The 16355-nt window shown below is 37.4% G+C and overlaps 1 protein-coding gene across 1 annotated transcript in view; it reads right to left on the bottom strand.

Moving 5' to 3' along the window:
* insyn2ab (inhibitory synaptic factor 2Ab) overlaps nt 1–14837 on the bottom strand; it is a 119446-nt gene extending 104609 nt beyond the window's left edge. Inside the window, exons 1-2 of the mRNA XM_076978907.1 lie at nt 14788–14837; nt 9350–9424 (exon numbers count right to left, since the gene is read on the bottom strand). The gene's annotated coding sequence lies outside the window, so the exon portion shown is untranslated. The remainder of the gene's footprint in view (nt 1–9349; nt 9425–14787) is intronic.
* Between the last annotated feature and the right edge of the window lie 1518 nt (nt 14838–16355).

The following is a 16355-nucleotide window of genomic DNA, read 5'->3' as shown; positions in this document are numbered from 1 at the left end:
ATTCTCCCTATTTAAACCCCACAGACGCACATCTTTGGTGCTTTGCGTTGTAGCCTGCTATTTCACTCGCTTACAGGCTGTGTGAACTAAATGAAATGATCGTTTGTATTCAGTCATTTTTTGCCTGTCATAGCATTCTTGTTTTGACCTAACAAAAAGGTTGACCCTCGTGTCTCATTCCTGTGTATGAAATGTCACAAACTGATAATACATGGAACATGTATTTAACTTAAAAGGCATTTCAAAATGTATTTTCTTTAACTGAAATAATATATACTTAAAAATAAATTAATTCATTAGTCTGAGCTTGTTTACATTAAATAGAATATTTAAAGATATCTAAAAATTTTTGATTACAATTAGAGGGAATCAAAACTGAATTATTTCCAATTTGCTGCCTTCAGTATGTCAACACAGCTCACATGACCTATTAAACAAGCATTTACTCTCTTAAGTCAATTAGTCGTTATCTATAGATAGACAAATTTAGATTCACTAATCTTTCTGTTTCATTAGTGTTAGATACAGACCACATAGGATCTGAGGTAGGTGGTTATAAATCCCTCCATAGTAGAATGAGCTATGCTGTATATAGTATATTAACATATTCAAGATGTATTTTGAGTTTACTTAATCATTGGGTTTACTTGTCCCAATTCTCATGAATTGCTGAAATTGCACTCTTTTGGAATTGTTACTCATGCACTTGAAGGTCAGTTTGTTCAGAGAACAGCTCTAATTACTCAGTTCTGTGTTTATGACCTCAGATGCCCTCAATTGGCTAGCATAACCCTGTACTGACAGGAAGAAAGGAAATATGCCATCCTTCCTACACCAGCGAAAGCACAGTCGTGTTATGCTCTCTTGGACTCTGAGCCAAGGTATTGCCAGGACTTGAGCTCAGGTCACAGAGGTGGAGGAAAAATGTTCCCTCTTTCACGTTCCCAGAGTCACACCTTACCATGCTATCTATCCACAATTATTTCCACACATGATCCTATGTGTAGTGGTGTGACTAAACCCTCCAAGCCTGTCAAGATCTCAGTATTTTGAAGGGTTTTTTATTTGAAGGGAAGCTGAGATGGGGAATAATGCAAGTCCTCTGAGTCAATATAAGTACCTAATTAAGTTTTTATGTATCTATAACTTGCTCGAAAAGCTATGAACCTTAGAATCCAGATAGCTATAACTAAATGCATGTTTTGATAGAAATCGGTGGTCTAATACATGGAGACTTTGAAGTTCCAGATCTAGCCAGTTTGAATGCCCAAGCTTGCATTCATGCATTCAGTCCAAGTTTGAATCAGCTGAAAACCGTGTCACCTCTGTACAAATGGATGACATATGATGCTTAGAGAGTCATGCATTCTATTTCACAGGAGGCACCCAAGGTTCAGTCACAGACTGCAATTTGTCACATCATCACACTCCCAGTTTATGCATTCACTCATCACTGTGAACTGATTGCAGCTCCAGTCTCAATGACATGGGGTACTTATGTTACTTCATAAAGACACCTTTTGATATTTAAATTTCTATACAGCATTAAAGATAAAGTTTCCAATATTCTGGAAAAATGCAATATCCAGATCAGGTCACCTATATCAGTTTTAGACTGGCATAGATATTTATAACCAAATAACATTTAGTTTGAGATATCTGGTAACACATCTGACCAATATGAAGTTTACTTGTCTTTTCTCCATTTCCGCACATCTCTATCATCAGCAATATTACATATTTAACAAATTGTATTAGGCAAAAAGGATATTGTAGTGATTAAAGCAGTAATGCCTTAATCAGGAATCAAATGAGAAACCAAACTTAAATTCTACAGTGCAGAGGCTTTGAAATAATAACATCATGTCTACACTCTCTGTCTGAAAACACAGAGCAAGCCCTGAATCACCAACGGCACTGTTTACCATTTCTTGATTGGCGCATTAAGGAATACCCAGTGCCCCTGGCTGGAAAAGTAATTGCCCAACAACTAGTCATGTCGCTGTACACACTGCAATAGAATGCTTCCTGTAGATATTGATCAGTAGCTCAAGTTGCCCTTGGGGAACATTTGGCTCACTCCTCTATTGCAGAACTCCCACTCTATCTCTATTTGGACTGATAGTGGGTCTGTGAATCCCTTGAGCCTTGGTAACTTTTTTTAGACTCAGAGCTGTCGATAATGTTTCTTGTCTGCTGCTGAGGTTTCACTGATGTGAAGTTTCTTTAGATAGCAGTACATGTTGCTTCTTGTATTAGTGTTCTGATGCTAAGATCTAAATTCAGTCAAATCTATGCAAAGCAATAGTCCAAATTTACTTTGACTTGAAACCCCCAAACATGCTTCAGTTACAAGCATTGTTTTGCATACTTCTGTGCTGAATACTAGTCCAGGATTTAATCCATTTGTACTGGTTTACTGTGAAAGCTCAAGCAAAGTGAAATGAACAAAGACTTTGAATACATGGGGGGAGGGGTGTCTGTCCTGTCTCTGATAGCTATTAATACATTTCTATTATAAGGAAGTGACATAATACAGGATTGACTGAAGTAAAGCTCTATTTATATGAGCTGATTGAATAATTTAGCTTCAGGGCTGCAATGAATGTGGCAAAGTAGGTCATGAAAACAGCACAATTGCAATATATACTTTGAATATGTTTTTCCACTGTAAGTGTTGTACAAAGATGGGCTATCTATTCTGCAGTTTTGAAGCTCGTCTTAATAGCATTGCCCCAAAAGGTACAGAACTAATTACTTTCTTTACTGCTGTCAAAGAAAATTTGCTTAAACATTCTCCATTTCAGGTTTTTAATGTTTTTGTTTTGTACCTCTTTCTAACATTGCCCTTTTCTCAAAAGCTTAGTGATAGTCAGGTACTCAGTAATATGAACATTTTGATGGTTGCTACTAACCCCGGAATGAAACCAACTAGAGGAGGCTGTATTCAGTGAAATACAGCAGGCTCCTGAAAGGGCTTGAGCCTTGTTAAAATGGATTGCATTTGCTGAGAGGCACAGAGCCACTTTCCCAGATTTCAAAGCTGCCCATACAGAAAGCAGACTGAGAGCACCGGATTTTCCTGGCAGCATCACTATCAGTGACCGTTGAGCACCCTCTGGACAGGCCTCAGTGCACCTTTTAAACAGAGAGAGAGAGAGAGAGAGAGAGAGAGAGAGAGAGAGAATGAGAGAGAGAGAGAGACAGAGAGAGAGAGAGAGAGACAGAGAGACAGAGAGAGAGCTTGTGCTGCTCTCCCAGCCAGCTAAGACAGAGTCTCTCTTTATCAATTTCACTGCTCTACATTTAACTATAATATTTACTCACAGTGACAATGTGTTTCCATTGGAAATGTTAAACAATGGCATTGTTGCTGTTTCTCTAGAAAACATCTGTTTTAGAGTATTCTGTTCTAATATTCTACTTTGCAATGTAACTTCAATGTAGTACTTACTTATGTTTTTATTACAGCATTTGAAATTGCTCAAAAAGAAACTTCAGAAACTGGAAGGATAAATCATCCAGTCTTTACCAGAGTTGTTTTGCTTGACATATTTGTTCACTGCCAACTTTTAATTTACACCTGTGTTTTAGTTATTTTTATTGTACTCCAAATTATTGGTTCCTCCATGCCCATATGCTGTTAATCTGATTGAATCCTTCTTTTATTTAAGCATGCACATTGTTTGCGTATCTTCCAGAGCCATTTAATAACTCTCCACATTTGTTCAGAGAGCAGACACTAACTCACAATACTGCTCAGTCAGTACAACAGTAAATGTCTAACCAATCCAAACTTCAGCTCAGCTAAGTGTTTGATCACCTATGAAGATGTCCACACTGAAAGTACTGTACATCCTAACTGTAAAATGCTCAAAAATGCAAAGAAATAGTCAGAGAAATACAGATTAGCCTCATTAATATTTAAATGTTTAATTTCTAGTACTTTCCACTACTGCAAAAATCCTATTTTTCTGATATGGGTTTTGTGTTTGGGTGTACTGGCTGCTTTGGTATGTTTTAATTAAGTATGGTTTTATTTTACTCCTAGACCTTTGAGAATGTAACAAGTGAATATAAATTCTTTTTTTTTTTCATTTTAAATAGAAAAGTACAAAATCAGAAGCTAAGAAATAACAGGACATTTTCTTCCAAATCATTTTTGCTGTGATTCTAGCCATCTTGTTTGGTTATTGAGAATTTTCAATGTAACGTATGTCTGTATTTAAAAAGAGAAATGCTTCAAAACTGGAGATTTACCAAAAATGTCACACAATGAATATTAAGTTTAGACTGAAGTACACTACACAACCAGACCTAACACTGCTACACTGCATGATAAACAATAATAATAAAATAATATAATATAATAATTATATTATATAAACTATAATAATAATAATAAAATATAATGATATATTACATTATATACTGGTTTTATTCCAACAAATTAATATTGTTTAACTTAAATAAATAAGAAAAATATTCTATAGTTTGTCAAAAATGTTTTTAGATTTGTCATGAGTGAAATAGTTTTGTATCTTTAAAAATCATTTTGCAAACAGTTGTATGGACTATTGCCAATCAAATCAATATAAGTATGTTTGGGTCATGCCTTTAGATTCCTAAATGCCGTCTTCCTGTTGCATGCAACATACTAATTGTCAATTCAATTTGATTTGACCTCTGCATTAGCGGGCTTATAGCGGGCTTATATATATTTATATATTATGTATGACATTCCTATGGCAGGTGGACAAAGGCCAAGGATATTCTTGTCAGATCTTCTTTTCAGTATATATGAGATGATACTGTTGATTGTGCCATTTTTACATGTACTTGTTTGTGCTGGCTTTCCCATCTGATTTGTTTTGGCGTGAAGGGGCTTCACTAGAATGTGATGACACCTGTAAGATATTTAGACTAGTTAATATTCAGGCTGCAAATATTGTATGTCTCACTCCAATAAACGTTCCCATCTCTAAGGATTCATTATACTTCCGAGGTAAAATGAATACATGCATAATAAATCAATAATGTGATGTAGGTTGGATCGGGGTCCTTTTCTTCAGACTCAGTTTGATGAAGTACTGACATTAGAGTCTCACTGATCATCAATCACAGTGATAATGTATGTCCTCATACAAACAATTTGTATTTCAGACAGAATGGACTATAACTTACTATACACACCCAGTTAACAAGAATAAAAATATACAGAGTAGTTCACTGCATCATTTTGCATTAAATTATGAGTTTCTTTAGTCAGCACAGCTGTAATTTTCATGTTTGTATGCACTTTTTATTGTGCTATAAATTGTTTTTGATGTTATGTAATAATCTGTCAATGAATTATTAGCGGACCTGTCATATTTACTATAAACTTAGACAGTGTAATCCATGTATGTTTTAAAAGAAAGTTTGCAGAATATCTATGGATTCAAATTCAAACAACATTGTTGTTCATTCAATGTTTTCACTTTTTATTGCAGTATGCAAATATTATCACACAAGACAAATATTGTAAACTCCTACTTCTAACTGAAACCTATTTTGTTGTGTACACCATCAAAATAATATTCCTACCTTACAAGATTGAATTAATAATATCTTCCATTTATATATTTTAAAAGACCATGAACCACAAAGAAATGATCTAAGAAATTAAGGAAGCTAACATAAGCAAATCAAATGACCCAAATCTAGCCCTCATTTCCATTTGTGTTGCATGGTATTCTTGTGATGATGGGTGGAGGCAGGCACGACGAAGGCTTTGGTGCTGACACAAACGTTTATTACGTGGAACAAGAAGTGAAGTCCAGGCGCAATCGCGCAAGCACACTTACATGTAGCTCACTCAAGCACGAACTTTAGACAAAGACAAGCACAAGACATTACGCGAACGCACATTAAATAGGTGATTAACACATACCCTCGTGATCTCGAGACAAGGCACAGGTGCGACTACGAACACGCTCACAAACGACCCACACCCACGGAACTACAAACATGGACATAACGACACGCAGACAACGTAGCGACACGCCCACAGGGAAGGGTCCGGGGCTGTCACCGTAACAATTCTTATACCTGAAAAATATATTTGGAATATAATTTCATTACTGCTTATTTCTCATTATTTTACTAACTCTAAAATATGTAAAATATGTGACCTCTGAGACAGAATAAATAAGATCATCACCTTTCATTTTATGCTAGAACTCAATGCTAATTGAACAGCCCAAAGCTACTTCTTATCAGTGTCCTGACCTACAGGATGCGATGCTTCACATGCCGGAGAATACCTTCCTAGGACCTTCTTACTAGGAATTAATGTTCTGTCTTACAATAAAGCATTGAAGAAACTGAGGCTAAAGGCTTTGATATCCAAGAGACCGGTCAGTTGGTGGGTTTCCATAATCCACTTAGTCGTAAATTGCTTGTTTATCTTACTTTTGTCCACTAATCAGTTGGCATTTACATAAATTAAATGGAAGCAGTTTATCAGATCTGCTCCTGAGGAAGAGCAGTGAGGCAGAATGGAGAATGCTCCTCCAAAAGTCACACACAAAGTGCCAGTCACCAAAGGTTGGAGCTTATAAATGTGCAGCTGTCCACAGCCCTGACAGAAGAGCAGCAGGTTATGTCTGCTATAAAGTCTGTGCAGTTTTCTCAAGGATTAACTTTTGCTGGCCATGGTGATACTACGAGTGACTCTGATCTGAAGATGAAGCATTACAGAACAGGTGGCCTAGGATACAAAGGCCCATTCAATTCCAAAAGTAGTGTGGACTTTAAAGATAAAGGATGTCCTGAAATGATTTTCATGACTGCCATCAATGGCAAACAAATCAGACTATTTAAGACATCTTTCTGCTTCGCTGATAGCAGAAAGGATGTGACTGATTATGCAGAAGAGGCCGTACAGATGTACAGACACATAGACTGTGCTAGCCAGAGGCACAAAGTCTCCCTTGAAACCAGAGAGAGCACAACTTGCATCTTCAAGGATCTGTGTTGTCATAGTGTGCTACTCATCTATCTGTTTGAATAGCAAACGTCTGTAAAACCAGTGGGGTGCAAGCCTAGCTGGGAACAGTCTGTTGCTTTCTAATATCCTGTGCAGTCCCTACAACATAAATCTGGTTACCCGGGTTGTCTGCACCATGTCATCTATAACATGATTCACTGACGTTAACCCTGAAAGCCAGGATATTTTCTCAATGAGACAGGAAAATACAAAACAGCATTCAAGGACAAGGCAAGTCTGCAGAGGGGGCCGTGAAGGCACTGAAGGTAGTGATGGTGCTGCTCAGTTTGAATCTGAAGCTGCTCTGTTTGAAGGTGTCTTCATTTCAAATAGATTAACAGTAGAATCTTAAATTATTAGATTCTATTAGATTAGATTAGGTACTTATCTGGCACCACAAGAATATCTATAGTAGCAGAGACTGCTGCATAATTACGAATTGACATTACAAGGGTAACCACTGAGATCAAATGCCCCGAACCTCAGACATGCAGGACATACACACCACCATGAAATCATCATACCCTTGCAGGACCACATTCTATACATTTACATTATTTGGCAGACACCCTTATCCAAAGCGACTTACATTTTTATCTCATTTTTTATGAGATAAGTGAGCAATTGAGGGTTAAGGGCCTTGCTCAGGGGCACCTCAGTCATGGCTTCAGGGCTGGGTATCAAACCCATGACCCTCCGGTCACAAGACCAGTTCCCTAACCACCAGGCCATGACTGCCAGGCCATGACTATAAACACAAAAAGAACAATATGAATAGAGCAGTGCATATACACTTAGAAAACAAAACTAGAGAAGATTCTCTAGCCAAGAGAAACAAATGACATTGAGCAATGCCCTGGGTTAAGTAGACATGCCAGATTTGATCAGCAAGGAACATTTTTATTAATGTGTATTTATAGAGCCAGGATCTCTGAAGAGCATGGAAACCATGCCTTTAGTTCACTTTGTTCAGCCTACTGGCAGCAGAAAGTACACAGCATGTGATGCCAAGGCAACCGGTGAGAACTGCTAAAATTGCAATGGGGATATTTGTAAGCAATCTGTTAAGTTGGATTGATAAAGTTTGCTGAACAAGTATTAGAGGCAAAGATAAAGAAGCAGCATGAACACATAAGCCAACATAGCCTTAAACTCTGTGCCAACTTTGACGACATTTCCCTGATATCTGGCAGAGCAGAAAAATCAATGGACAGATGGATGGATGAAAGAACGAAAAGATAAGTGAACACAGACCTGAGTTTAAACGCAATCGAATGTAGGCTTAATCTGCACCAGATTTGATAGTTCTAGGATTTGCAAGTTCTTGAGACTCTCCGGTTAGCTAACTGCAGTGGGGATTTACCTAATGGAGACGGCTCTCTGTGAGCAGCTAAAATGTGTTGTAATGCACCTTGGTGAGTCTGGTGTTGTTCGTAATGAGATTACTCTCCAGGCTTAGAGAGACAGAAAGGAGGAACATCAGCATGATTTACATGCCTTGCAGGATCAATTAGAGAAACAGTTTTAGCAGCTAATTATTCAACAGAGACATAAACTCTGCAGCAGAAATTAATTTTAAGCATTAAATCAACATGGATATCAGCAAGAAAGACGGGGTAGAGCCCCACATAGGGGAGAGGTTTGAACAGAGGGCAGCAGAAGTACAAGACGGACAGCAATGACCATGTTAAGTGCTTTGGAAAGGTTTGTATAAAAGTGGAACTGTGTGAACTGCTAATGCTGTCAACCCCCAGGGAGTCTGGTGGTTCGGTGGGTTCTCAGTATCATTGGTAGACCATCACAACTGGTGGTTAACTTTATCTCCAGTAATTAGTCAATTCAACATGAATTTTATGTGGTAGCAAAGTACAAAACAGCACAAATATCAATAAGAGACTTTGATAAGTGAACATACTCAACAGTTAGATATTCTACTAATGAACATACAAGGAAACATTTTAGCACTCAAATTAATCTCAAACTAAATTATACATACATTATACATATGTTATTCCATCAACACACACACACACCATAATTTATTTAAATTATGTAATTTCTTCATTTTTTACCACACATATTTTCTCTTGGCTTAAATAGCTACCTGTTTAAAACAAAAAATAAATAAATGTGCAAATATACTGTCCTAACAGACATCCAAAATATTCAGAATAAAAAACCTTTTTCTCTATCTAATTAAAGCACAACACCCACAATCCAGTCAAATATTGAAGACATAGTGTGAGTTCTTTAACTCTAGGCTAAATCAGGCTAATTTTTCTACCTGCAAATAATAATCATAGAAATGTGTTAATTTACCCATTTATTTAATGGAGCAGACTTGATGTCATCTGGGGCATCTCTTCCATATCCAGGACTTTCCACCTACTTTGTCTGGGAAAAAAATAAAAACAAACAGAAAAGTAAACGTGAACAGGTCTATAGGAATCATGCTTTCAAAATGCTTTCAGAGAATATGCATGTGGACCCTTTCAAAGGCTTTGTTGTTGATTCCCTTTCGTTGCTGGGAGGGAAGCGTGTAATATGCTGAGAGGTGTGGAGGAATTTCTCCTACTTTAACGCTACGTTTCACTATGGCCTAAAGCCAAAGTCGTTTATTGCTCCTTCCCAGTTGCTGTGGTAGCAGTCCTGTCCTGGACAGTCTGTCATTGTCTTATCAGGTGGAGCTATCAGGCCACTTCTTTTAAAAAAAATGACCCGGAGAAAGAGAAAGAGAGCAAAAAGAAGGATGATGGGCAGTGCTGATACACTCTTCATTCATTCTGATTGTCAACAGTGTGAAACACAACATTAAGATGCTTCTTAACCCTTACTGCCTACTCTGTGACACTTCCCAGTAGTGTCCACCTAAAATATAAAACATCAGTAAATCTTGCCAGTTGTGTGGCTGTAATGTGTACCACCACCTGGATGATGTAACGGTGGTGAGTGGGTACCAATGTGCTTCAAAACCTACCTTTCCTGATCAGGATGGAACAAACGTGAGAAGTAATAATATATTATGCATACCATATGACCATAATGTTACACACTCTTTATGATCAAAGCATGAAAATGTATATTAAGCTCAGAGTTGAGACATTCACTTGATGGCAGTTATTTATAGTGCAGTGTTACTGCAGAAAACCCTTTGAGATCCTTTTGATCCTTTAGATCAGTGGGATCTACACAATGGGCAATGAAGTTCTTTAAATTCCTAGATTTTCTTGGATGTAGTGATACATGGGTTGGTCACTTTTATGTGTGTTTTGAAAAAAATGAGCTGTATTGTTTAAATCTAATGCATGGTCAGAAATGTCTGGGTCTGCAGTACTGTGGTGGTCTCTTTCAGTCCAATGCAGGGAAATATTCACAATACTTAACCCTCATGCCCTCCTCAAATTTTGCACCCTCTGGACACCTTCGTGGCAAAAATGTACACGCACCAAAAAACTGCTCTTAAATCATAATACATCAATATTTTATCTTGCTTTTTTTTTCATAAATCACTTAATCAATTTCAGACCTACTCAAAACTACCAAACATGAAATTATTTTCAGGATTTTAACCCTTTAAATGACAGTTAAATTATTTGAAGTATTGCAATTTTTTTGGAAAAAAACACAAAAAATTGATTATTTTCCATAAAACAAACAGTAGACAGATGGGGCATTGGTGGTAATTAGAGTCTTAGATATGGCAAAGATTAGTAACAAAATTGTTTTGATTGCATTATTATTTTTTATGTAGTGCCAGATTTCATATTTTGCACCCTTTGGACACCTTTGTGGCAAAAATGTACATGCACAAAATCAGCAATAAAATCCTCATATGTCAACATTTTTTTTTTGCTTTTTTTTCATAAATCACTTAATCTACTTCAGCCCTGATCAAAATGATCAAATATTCAATCATTTCCAGAATTTTAACCTTTTAAATGACAGTTTAATTACATGAATGATTAATTATTTGTTTAAAAAACCCACAAAAATTGAATTATTTTCCATATAATAAATACTAGATGGATGGGACATTGGTGAAAATTAGAGTCTTGGATATATCAAAGATTAGCAAAAAAATAGATTTTATTGCATTATCAATTTTTATGTAGTGCCACATATTCCCTCTGAACACCTTCGTGGTCAAAAATGCCCCATTGACTTCCATTGAAACCACGTTTTTTGATCTCACTGCAGTTACAGTATAAAACCATGCATTTTGAAATGTCAGTATTTCATTTTGAAGAAAAGTAGTGAAATTTGACATTTTTACTATATTCCATTGGATTCAGCCATTTTTCCATTTTAGGCTGATGAATGAAATTCTTGTAATTTTGCCAGTTATATTATGGAGTCATGTGACTAACAGGGAAACCCCAAGTGTGTGTGTGTTCAGTTTAGAAAGAAAGAAGGAATTGAAGAAAGAAAGAACACTTTTGTTGTAATTGTTATTGCTGTCACAAATGTACAATGGAATTAGAACTCTGAATTTCACTATAACCTCTAACCATAACACAACAATACACACATATGGAACAAGAGGCAGCCATGTAAGGTGCCTGGAGAGCCTTTGCTCAAGGGCCCATAGTGGTCCTAATGAGGGTGGGGTACAGATGGGGGCTGACTTCTCTAACCTCTGGACCAACTTTGAGTTTAGCTACTAAAAGTTTAGTTTAGTTAATTTCAAGCAGACCAGCAGGCACTGCAGCATGTGACCTGGTGCTCTCTACAAATACACATGTTACACTTGGTGCAGGTGGTAGAGGACCTCTTCTTTAGGCCTGTGCACAACCAGCACACACCTCTCTTTCTGGTGGCAGTAGTGCCAATGGCTATATCAGTTGTTTCTGTATGAGAAGCAACAGGGGCCTGCAAATCCATCACCATGGCAGCAGCAGCTGCTGTACGTGGAGGGTGCCGTCTCCGCGCAATCTCTGAGGACACCATGGATTTCCCCAGCTCCTCTAAGAACAGCCTCCGTCTGTATGTTCTTTTCTGGTTTCACGAGGGATCCACAGAAGTGAACAGCACAAAAGCATTGAAGGCAGAGATATCGATGCAATTAAAGAAGAGGACAAGAGGTCACCGGGCGGTCCGCCTCCTACAGCTGTAGGAGGTGGACCGCCCGGTGGCCTCTTGTCCTCTTCTTTATATATACTGATATATAACTGATAATTGGCACTACTGCCACCAGAAAGAGAGGTGTGTGCTGGTTGTGCACAGGCCTAAAGAAGAGGTCCTCTACCACCTGCACCAAGTGTAACATGTGTATTTGTAGAGAGCACCAGGTCACATGCTGCAGTGCCTGCTGGTCTGCTTGAAATTACCTAAACTAAAATTTTAGTAGCTAAACTCAAAGTTGGTCCAGAGGTTAGAGAAGTCAGCCCCCATCTGTACCCCACCCTCATTAGGACCACTATGGGCCCTTGAGCAAAGGCTCTCCAGGCACCTTACATGGCTGCCTCTTGTTCCATATGTGTGTATTGTTGTGTTATGGTTAGGGGTTATAGTGAAATTCAGAGTTCTAATTCCATTGTACATTTGTGACAGCAATAACAATTACAACAAAAGTGTTCTTTCTTTCTTCAATTCCTTCTTTCTTTCTAAACTGAACACGCACACACACACACACGCACACACACACCTGGGGGATGGTCTGGCTGCCGGTGGATGTGCTGATACCGGGGTTCACCTGGGGATTAACACTGCAGTCGGAGCCTACAATACCAGCATCACTGCTCCGACACGGAATAAAAGCCTGGCATTCATCAACAGACATTTACAGTGACAATATCAAAACCCAGAACTTTCAATTCTACCTTTTACCTAGTCTGATTGTGTGAATTATGTGTGACTTGTGTATTTGTGTGTTAACGGGCCGCCCAATGGAGGATGGGTTCCCTTTTGAGTCTTGGTTCTCCCGAGGTTTCTTCCTATTCCCCACCATCATAGGGAGTTTTTCCTCGCCACTGTCGCCTTTGGCTTGCTCATTAGGGTTCTGGACCCATAGTATTGTTAACCTTGTAAATCCTGTAAAGCTGCTTTGCGACAACTTGAGTTGTTAAAAGCGCTATACAAATAAACTTTGACTTGACTTGACACACACACACACACACACACACACACACACACACTTGGGGTTTCCCTGTTAGTCACATGACTCCATAATATAACTGGCAAAATTACAAGAATTTCATTCATCAGCCTAAAATGGAAAAATGGCTGAATCCAATGGAATATAGTAAAAATGTCAAATTTCACTACTTTTCTTCAAAATGAAATACTGACATTTCAAAATGCATGGTTTTATACTATAACTGCAGTGAGATCAAAAAACGTGGTTTCAATGGAAGTCAATGGGGCATTTTTGACCACGAAGGTGTTCAGAGGGAATATGTGGCACTACATAAAAATTGATAATGCAATAAAATCTATTTTTTTGCTAATCTTTGATATATCCAAGACTCTAATTTCCACCAATGTCCCATCCATCTAGTATTTATTATATGGAAAATAATTCAATTTTTGTGGGTTTTTTAAACAAATAATTAATCATTCATGTAATTAAACTGTCATTTAAAAGGTTAAAATTCTGGAAATGATTGAATATTTGATCATTTTGATCAGGGCTGAAGTAGATTAAGTGATTTATGAAAAAAAAGCAAAAAAAAAATGTTGACATATGAGGATTTTATTGCTGATTTTGTGCATGTACATTTTTGCCACAAAGGTGTCCAAAGGGTGCAAAATATGAAATCTGGCACTACATAAAAAATAATAATGCAATCAAAACAATTTTGTTACTAATCTTTGCCATATCTAAGACTCTAATTACCACCAATGCCCCATCTGTCTACTGTTTGTTTTATGGAAAATAATCAATTTTTTGTGTTTTTTTCCAAAAAAATTGCAATACTTCAAATAATTTAACTGTCATTTAAAGGGTTAAAATCCTGAAAATAATTTCATGTTTGGTAGTTTTGAGTAGGTCTGAAATTGATTAAGTGATTTATGAAAAAAAAAGCAAGATAAAATATTGATGTATTATGATTTAAGAGCAGTTTTTTGGTGCGTGTACATTTTTGCCACGAAGGTGTCCAGAGGGTGCAAAATGCATCGAGCAAGTATGGATGACGTGTAAGAGTAAAAAATATTAGATTTCAAAAATTTTATAAAAAAGTAGATTTTCTGCAAAAATTCATACCACTTGCTGCAACATAGTCAAAATGATAATTAAATGAAAAAAAAAATTTGAAAAAAATGTACAAAAATGCCCGAGGAGGGCATGAGGGTTAACAGTGCTGTACAAGGTTGAAATGGAGGAAACTACACTGGACGGCCTTCATAAGGGGCAATATGCCCTTTAGGTCTTTGAAATAGTCAGGTATTTATTCTCAGTGGAGCTGTGTTAGAAAATCATAGGTACTTGTGGAGCCAGGTTAAACAACCATTTAAGAAATTATTATATTCCAGTTAGGAGGAAATATATGCATTTGAATCAAATTATTATTAGTCTGGATTTTAATGTTTTGTAGTCATTTTCATGTATCGCTCTCTCTTGCTCTCTCTCTCTCACACACACACACACACACACACAAACCCCACTGCAATGAATAATCCCACCTAGACATTCCATCCTCCTGTAACCTCTGCTCCAGAGATTTTAATAAATAATCTACCATCACATTCATCATGGATTCCTGACCCTCATGATCCCTAATCAGCCTGAGGACCCGTCAGTCCCCACAAGTCTTTACCTGAGTTTGAGTTTTGTTCACCAACTTCTCTCATGAATCTTTCCTCTTCCTGCTGCCTCCATTTTAATCCTACATTTGTGCATTTCGGACTTGAATCCAATTACATTATGCAGCGCCACCCAGAGGAGGATTAGTTTAGAGCCCCAACATTTCACTAACAGTTTCATCCATATGCCGTCCCACATGGTTTATTTACCTTAACTGCAGTCTCTTTGTGGATTCTGGTTTGGACATAGACATTTAGTGACAATGTTTATTGTGGCTATTTTAAAAAGCACTTAAAAAATTAGTCAGTGGCCATGTGCAATTGGTCATCCACTCTCTGCCCAATTCATTGCTGGTCAGTTTGAGACCACAAGACAACCAGATCTGCTGTCCAGATATTATTTGCATGGTCATTCCCAACACAATACTGACAAAAACATGAGACATGGTGGGATGGTAGTGAGTGTGGCGCAAATTTGAGTCTATCCATGATAGCAATGTCACTTATATGTGTCCATTTAACTGCTGCATTGAGTTATCTGCTACATTAGTAAACCCAGTACCAGTCCTGTGGTCCAAACCTGACCAATTGCTGGTAAGTGACCGTGTTACTGTTCTCAAATGGTTCACGTCATTTTTGTATGTTTAGCACCTTTCAACATTCTGTGGAAGCCAATCATGGTGTAGGACTTTTAATGTTTTTTAAGGGGCTGGGCACGTGCCAGAAATAGAAATTTATTAGCCAAGAAACGTACATGCTGTGACATGCATAAATCTTTCAGTTTCTAACAGGAGAGGAGCAGACTGAACTTCCCCACACTCTTGGTAAGTGGAGCAGAGATGATGATGATTTTCTCTGACTTGAGGTTTAAAGTATCTAAAAAACATAACGCTGCCTTTTACAACTGTGGTGAAGTGTCATTCAGGACCTGTGATTAGTTGTGGTCATTAATGCATGTTCCTGAGACTCATTAATTCATGCATAATTAAATCAGTAAAGCCCCCTTTGATAATTCAGTGATCCAGTTGGAGAAACTATCCTATTCTAGGAAGGATGAGAGATACAACTTTTTTTTTTTAACAACTGGGGACCTTTCAGATTCTGACTTTATTCTATTATACTTTGTGCATCACTGATTTAACACCTCTGGACAAGAACATGAACAGTATGTCAAATAATATCATAAATAACCAGAAACACCTAATTTCCGATATTTGGATGGCACTTACCTTTTGAATTGATACATACTGCCCTCATGTGGGATTGCTAATGTACTACTGGAATAAAGTCTAGGGCAACAGACTCATGCCTACTGTCTGTCAAATCATATGCAAACATTTGTAATATAGCCAAATGCAGTGTTGCTGTCTGTCTGAAGTCAGTGTATTCTGAGCACTTATGTAGTTATGTAGTGTTAAAACTAACAGATTTTTACTTACATGCCTTCCTAATAGCTTGTTTCAAACTATTTCTAAACACATGTAGTCTTCCAGTAAACAATACACAACTTTCTTTAATCTAGAACCAATGACCGCTTGTTTCTTGATAAACACAAAAGCTGGATAAAAAAAAAATTCTAGCA

The sequence above is a fragment of the Brachyhypopomus gauderio genome, chromosome 17 (genome assembly GCF_052324685.1).
Source record: "Brachyhypopomus gauderio isolate BG-103 chromosome 17, BGAUD_0.2, whole genome shotgun sequence".
Lineage (NCBI taxonomy): Eukaryota > Metazoa > Chordata > Actinopteri > Gymnotiformes > Hypopomidae > Brachyhypopomus > Brachyhypopomus gauderio.
Note: the sequence above shows the minus strand (reverse complement) of the source record. Positions and strands in the feature narration are given on the sequence as shown.